This window comes from Ischnura elegans, unplaced genomic scaffold (assembly GCF_921293095.1).
Source record: "Ischnura elegans unplaced genomic scaffold, ioIscEleg1.1, whole genome shotgun sequence".
NCBI lineage: Eukaryota > Metazoa > Arthropoda > Insecta > Odonata > Coenagrionidae > Ischnura > Ischnura elegans.
In genome coordinates this window covers 9,055-16,517 of record NW_025791741.1, presented here as the reverse complement: position 1 = coordinate 16,517, position 7,463 = coordinate 9,055, and positions in this window count along the sequence as shown.

Sequence of the window (7,463 nt, the reverse complement as noted above, 5' to 3'; positions counted from 1 at the left end):
TCTTTAACATTAAATGAAAGCTTTCAATTTTTCCAGGCCAATGAGTTTTTCTTAGAAAGAGTGCAAGATTAATCACACTGAGGTCAAAATTAGGAATTTTTAAGGCATCCCAATAGAGGAATAAAAGGCTTTATGTAGAAGCTGATGGACAAAATCATGAAGAGGTAGAACTTTTTGGCAATTTGGGGGAAAAGCACTTAAGAGGAAAACGGGTACAGCACTGAGTATATCGGAAAGTTGTAGCGTTATTAAAAAAGTTGATTAATAACAGAAAAGGGATGATGTAGACGCCGGTTGTTTAAAAAGTTTGACCTGCAGTGTAGTGTTTTACGGTCCGAAAGCGTGGGTGCTTAGGAAAGTTGACGAGGAAAGACTGGATGCTTTGGAGATGTTGGTGTGGAGGATAATGGATAGAAAAAGGTGGGAGGAAGTTCTGCGCAAGCTGGGTGAGAGCATGAAGCTTCTATCGGAGATACTGCGAAGACAGAGGCATTAAATGGAACGAGTATTAAAGGATGTGGGTATTTTGCGGGTAAGAGCGAAAAAGGTTTGGTAAGCTGGGAGGGAAGGGAGAAGGATTTGTAGATGGAAGGCAGGGGACAATCGCTTCAATTTGAAGAGGGAAGTTCACATTTAGGGAAGGGACATGACGAGTTGATTCACAAAATATTACAAATAAAACTATTTTCTGAGGTCGATCACCAGTAGGGTAGTTTCCTTCATACGAAACGAAAGGTATTGATTGAGATTCGTTACCCACCATTAGTGTATTCATAATATACAAATTATTTGGTTTTAGAAATACCGGTTTAGACGAATATTAATGGTCAATTTTAACCTCATTTGAAAGAGACCAGATTGCTTATGAGTTTTCTTCCCTATTTAAATCTCACAGATTATCTAAATGGGCGATACTTCAAGGATATCCCGTGCATTAACCATGGTAAGGAAAACAATTTTGTACTTTACACACAGTTTTTAAATGTACCCTAATCGATTTAATTGACCAAACATCTTTTAATTTCGGCTTTACCTTGAAAATGGCGCTCAGTCGTTGAAATCGATCAAGGTACATTCAAAAGCTGGGTGAAAAGTGTGATGCTGTTCCATTTTACATACCTAAAAATATAATAAATTTTGGAGAAAATTCCGATGAAAAGGATAGTGCTGCGTTATGTTGCCAGAGTAGTTCTGGGAAGTCAACGATACGAGTGTTTATAGTATTGGTGCTTCTTCTTCGCGGCCGGGAGCGTGTTTGTGTTTTCATGTCGGAGGAAACCGATTTCAAGTTGGACGTCAGAAAGACTCCGAAGAATTTTTTTGGCAAGCTTCCCCGCTTGCAACCTCCAACATGCCCTCGCGGAAGGGCCGGTATATATGGAAAACATCAGCCATAAATTGAATCTAAGCACTTGATCAAAATCAAGCATCGAAGCATTGGTGCGTTTATGGAAACAAATGTATGGACTGCGCATAAGTGATGGAAAAATATCGGTCGAAATCAATTTTTCTATCAGTCCATTTTGAACCGAAATGAAAAGCTCAACTGTTGAAGAAAAATCGAAATTTGAACCAAACGATCGATCAATTTTCGCGTTGATTTTCCTGTTAGTCCAAAATCGACCAAACCTTCGCTAAACCAGCCAGAAGCCGCGTTAATGTTTTTATGAAACACCAAAGTTGACGAATAGGTATTGGAACCTAACAAGAACTCACTACGGATAATTTATTGTTAATTATTTCGATAAAACCACTTGAACTCAGTACTATTTTTATAATCTAATGAGGGAAAGGTTTGACTGGGAAAGATTTTATGTTCCGCCACATAATTTTGCCTTTCATCAATTTAAGGGGTCAAATGAATTGCGATTTTGGGTTTAACATAAGTGAACAACCCAAATCACTCAGAGATACACGTAAGTGCCACTATAAGCCTTACACTGAGTGGCACCTAATGACCCACCTTTATCGCTAAATAAAAAATCTAGCTATTTGTGTTACGGGGTATCCTAGTGCCCCCCCAGAACAAATTCCTGGATACGGCCTTACTTGTGCCCCCCCAGAAATAAATCCTGAATCCGCCCCTGAATATATGAATACTTACCTCCATAGTTTTCCCAGGGTCTTGCTCAGCTCGGCGTTGTGCAGCTGCGGGTACTGCAGCGCCAATCTGCGTCTGGCGGCTTGCGCCCAAACCATAAACGCGTTCATGGGCCTTTTGACGTGTAGACGCCGCTTGTCCGCGGCCGTTGAAGACTTCTGTGCGACCGGAAGTAGCGTCCAGTCGTAACCTTTTGCGATCGGGGAGAAAAAATAGAAGCAAAAATGTAAATTTATAACAAATAGCATAGGTAGCAAAAATAAACAATGTCAAAAATCGCATTGATCGATTGAACTTTTTAACCAATAAATATTATGGCACTTTGAAATTATGCTCTTTTAATTTTATTGATGTGGTGGAAAAATGACTTGGAGCATTGTGGCCCTCTCGACGATGTGAAATCGACTTTTTTTTGCCCTTGCAAACTCGTTTTATGCTTGCTGGAGAACCACGCATGCGGAGTATCCTCTATTGCTGAAAAATTGCCGGAGGGGGACCGGGTTGGTGTCAATTTACTTCAGTTGACTCAAGCTCTCTTGTTGTGATTCCTGTTTGTACTCTGAATGCTCTTTGACTAATTTGGGACACGGGCTCGCGCTCTGGTAAAGTAAAACGTCTTTTATGAGCAAATTTCTTATCTTTGTCCTACCTTAGCTGCATATGTACAAAGATCATTATTCCCTGCTTTTCGGGAAAAATTTGGCTGGCAAAAAATTTGGAAACCAAACGTTCTTAAAAATCTGACAAAGCGACGAGAAGCCTAGTGGTTTGACTCCGATGCCATGTCATAGAAGCTGTCATGATGCCCACAGAGAGATGTAATTTTTAAATTGCTCCACATTGCACTTCCCATGGGATCTCCATTAAGAGTATACAAGCATTACGGTGCTAGTATACTGATCCCCGTAAAAGCGGCCGTGGAATAGTATATACAGCAATAGAGGAAATCCGAAATCATAACATGAAATGTGGCGACACACAATTTGTAAGGGAAACTTATTTGACCCATAGGATCGGGTTGGTGTGGTGGCTAGAGTGTTGGCTTCCCACCCGGCAGGCTCGGGTTCAAATCCCGGCAGTGGCTGAGAATTTTCAGAGACTGCCCGATTCCTGCTTGAGTGTTGTGTGGAGGACATATCAAGCGCAGCACTCCGTCCGTCGGATGGGACGTTAAGCCGTGTTCCCCTTGGCGCCTTTCGTTAAGAGCACGCTAATGCCGACGCCGGGTTTCTCTCCACCCTTCCTTCCATACCCTACCCTCATGGCGCAAATCACCACAGATGTCGGTCGCCTCCTCCAAATACCATACCTACCTAATTGCCGGATATATGCCACGAATACTTTAACTGAGGACACTATAAGCCAGGGAGTACTTGTGCAATATTTATAAATTTGAAGAAAAGTGCGGATAATGGTTGGTGAGGTACATGATATTGCTCTGGCACAGAGATGCAAATGAATCACTGATAAGTTCATATATATTGAATCATTTGTAATCTTTGCCACAACAATATTGTGTACCCCACCATCCAAAATCTACGTACATTTATCTCCAAAATTATTAAATTGCACATGTACCCCATGGCTGCTGGGGTCCTAAATTTAACTTTTACGAACGGTTTCAATAAACTTCGTGTTATCTTCAATCCCGGAGGAAGAGTTCTCGGGTTTCCAGCCGGGTCCAAGGGTTTTTCTGCACCGACGCGACGTTTCGAAGGCTAAGTCTGCCATCGTCTTCAGGGTGAAAAACCGAGACCATTCGCCCTGAGGACGATGGCAGTCTTAGCCTTCGAAACGTCGGTGCAGGAAAACCCTTGGACCCGGCTGGCAACCCGAGAACTCTTCCTCCAGTCTATTCGCCGGGAAAACCTTAGATCCTTCATCTTCAATCCCTATTTTAATAGTTATTGCTACGATCGTGGTAAAAAGATTAGCTGATAGGAGGATTGATAGGAGATCCTCTTCAAACCGATCTTCGGATTATTGACCGGGAATGGAGATCCTTGGCCAATGCCTGCATTACGAAACATTTATGTGCTTAAAAACTAAGAAGGCTTTGTGCAATTGTTGGGATATCAGTCGGAAGTTTACGGGCGCTTCGAAATTTGCGCGTATTTTTCGGGTCACCGCTAGTCTTGAGTCGTTTTCCTCTCATCCGATCTTCTTCTGACCGTAATAAAATTCTAGCGATGAGGAATATTGGTCACGTGGCAACATGCTATCGATTCCGACCGAATGGAGATAGATGCCAAGATTTTATGCTTCTAACAGTGATGATTCTCTTTGAAATTGTATGAAAAAAGTGATTTCGTCTTTTATGCCGTTGGAAAAGGGCATTTTCACTGGCTCCATAGGGAGAATTACTCCTATTCGACCAGTCCTTGACGTGTTTATTTTTTAAAACTCCCTCTTTTATACTGAAATTGTCAGAGTCTATGAAGAGGATACACTTCAGCAAGAGATTTGGATAGAGTGGCCCCCAGTCAGTCCCGCATGGACTTGATTTATGCTGCCACGGTTGCCATAGCATTAGTTAGTCAATCGCTAAGGATTAGTTTTAAAATATCCGAAGAAAGGCGATGACGCCAGAGGTATCCATTTATTCTCTGTATTTGCTGTAGTATGCCAGATTAAATTAAAATATATGAGTTTGGTAGATTTCATTATCACCAGTGGCGTAGCGAGGTGGGAGGTCCGGGGGGTCTGGACACCCCCCGACATATAAGAACACAATTATTTTCCTTCATAAAAGAAAACAAGAGATTGAAAAATCATGAATTTACGAAAAATTTCTTTTACAAATGAAGATTTTTCTATTATGAAAAGTGTTAAAATTAGTTTAAAATCCATTACTTAGCACCCTGTTTTTGAAAAATTCCCCCCCTCCTGGTTTTGGAGCCCCCTCCGAACGAAATTCCTGGCTATTCCACATCAGTATATGTCGACTCGTAGTTTTCCGTGGCGTTTTCGTTTCGTGGATTTCTTCATCTTGCGAGTTTTCGCCGCGTTGGTTGCCAGGGGTTGACGACAGTTTCGCCGGTATTCCACCAGGCGTTTCCAGGTCGAAGTGACCTAATCTTCGACCTGATGACGCCTTCTTAATTCCTGACTAAAAGAGCGTTTTCACCATATGTGCCTCCACGATAGACCCCCACACACCCCGGTATTTTATCAGGTCGAAGTGACCTAATCTTCGATCTAATGACGCCTTCTGGAATACCGGCGAAACTGTCGTCAACCTCTGGCAACTAACGCGGCACAAACCCGGAAGATATCCACGAATCACCTGTATAGAGGTGAGTTTAATGAGTAATGCAATACATTTTTTTCACGGACAATTTCGTTTGAAAAAATATGGAATTTCTTGTGGAAAATTTTCATCCATTCTCAATTTGTCTCGTATAGTTGCATTGATTTCCGAAAGGTGACCGAGCTAAACGGAGCTGTTAAAATGGCGTCTGCAACGGAGGTGCACACATTGGGCAAGAATCGAAAAAAGCTGGCCTAAACCTAAAAAACAATTTTTATGCGCTAAGAAGTAGAAACTTGGCATACATATTCTCAAACTAACTGTGCATAACTTGCCTGATTTTTTCTTTCCTGTGCCTTCACGTTAACAATATATTTGAGGTCAAAGTTGAATAAATTTAGCGAAAAACGACCACCCTCGATTTTTTCTATAAATTACCAAATTTATTTATGCTACTGCAGTGGTTTAATGAATAGTTTTGAAGTCACGATTTTGAAGTCTTTCAATGGATCCAAGCTACGTCCATTCATACAGAGTCGTATTGAGGGGGGGAAGTCCGAACCCCCCTCCCAAAATTTGAAAACACTATTACTTTCATTAATAAATCAAAAATATTGAAAAAATCATGAATTTACAAACGATTTCTTTGACAAATGAAGTTTTTTAGATTTTGAAAAGTGTTAAAATTAGTTTTAAACCCTCTAGATAGTACCCTATTTAAAAAAAATTCCCCCTTGTTTTTGACCCCCCCCCAATGAAATTCCTGGCTACCCCACTGCATTCATTGAGCCAGGAGTGAGACCTAAAAGGATATATGCTGATAACAGTGATATCCGGTGGATTCTTTTGAAATAAAGTGTTTACGTGCATTGTGTTGATTGAAAAGTTCATTTCACCACCTGGTTCTTGTCTTACTTAGGGGAAAAGTAATTGTTTTAAACTTCCGCGGTCATCTTGATAATTTTTGAGCCGGTTTTATGATTTCTATTTAGTGCTAACCATAATATCATACAGCCTTCAACTTTACATGGCAGTGGTGGAAAATTCTTGTTAGATTTTGATTAAGATCAGGCTTCATGCTGATCGCAACTTACAGTCATCGTCAGGTAAATTTGAAGGCTGCATCATATTATGGTTAGCGCTAACCAGACATTTTAAAACCGTCCCATAGAGTAGTCACTTTTAAAAATTATCAATATGTAATGCACGAAATTTTGCCTAGGAAAAAAAAAACACTTTCAAAGTTTAAAAGCACGCTGACTGCTATTTGATGGCGGATACAGAAATTCACTTCGTCAAAGGGGGGAGAGTTTGCCAGTTTTGGGGGTGGCTAATTCCATGCCCTATTTTTATTAATGTATCATATAATATTCATCTACTCACTTCAACAGCGCAGTATTATTTGTATAAATTAGTTAAATTCGCTGCTTACGTTGTTTTACTCTCGATAATTTGCGGGGTGGCCAAACATAACCCATGTCATTTTAAATGAAATGGTTTGAAATTTCATAATTGGCATTCCTTTAGTAGGAAGTAATATAACAATTCTACACATTGGCGCAGCGAGGGGGGGTGCTTTAGGGGATAAAACCCCCCCAGAGCTCAGAGAAATTTTTAAGTCTAATCCATTTTACTTAATTGGATTGATATTACCAATAGAATAGTGTAAAGTTTAATAAAATATCCCTCAGAAAGCCGTAAAACTCACCATTTTGAACCATTTACCTTAAAATTCCGCAATTTATTAATCTCGCATCCTGGTGGGTATTCCATACCCCCACACACCCCGGTATTAGTTGCACCTAAACTCCCCCCCCCCCGCCTTAATTCCCAGCTGCGGCCCTGGTTCCACAATTTTGACCCGAGATAAATTCGAATCATCCCGAATAGATGTCCATTGCACGCATAGAAATATTATCGCAAAAACTAAAATAAATCACACATTTGCATATGCACCTTGGCCGGATGACGCGACGCTGCCAGTACCGGCCACGGCACTTCTAGCGGCGCGGAGAACTCGATTGTACCAGAGTCCTCTGGATGGCAGTTCTCTACACTACTACCTCATAGGGTCGAGTCGTTCCATACACTTCCACTATGGGAATTGAGACG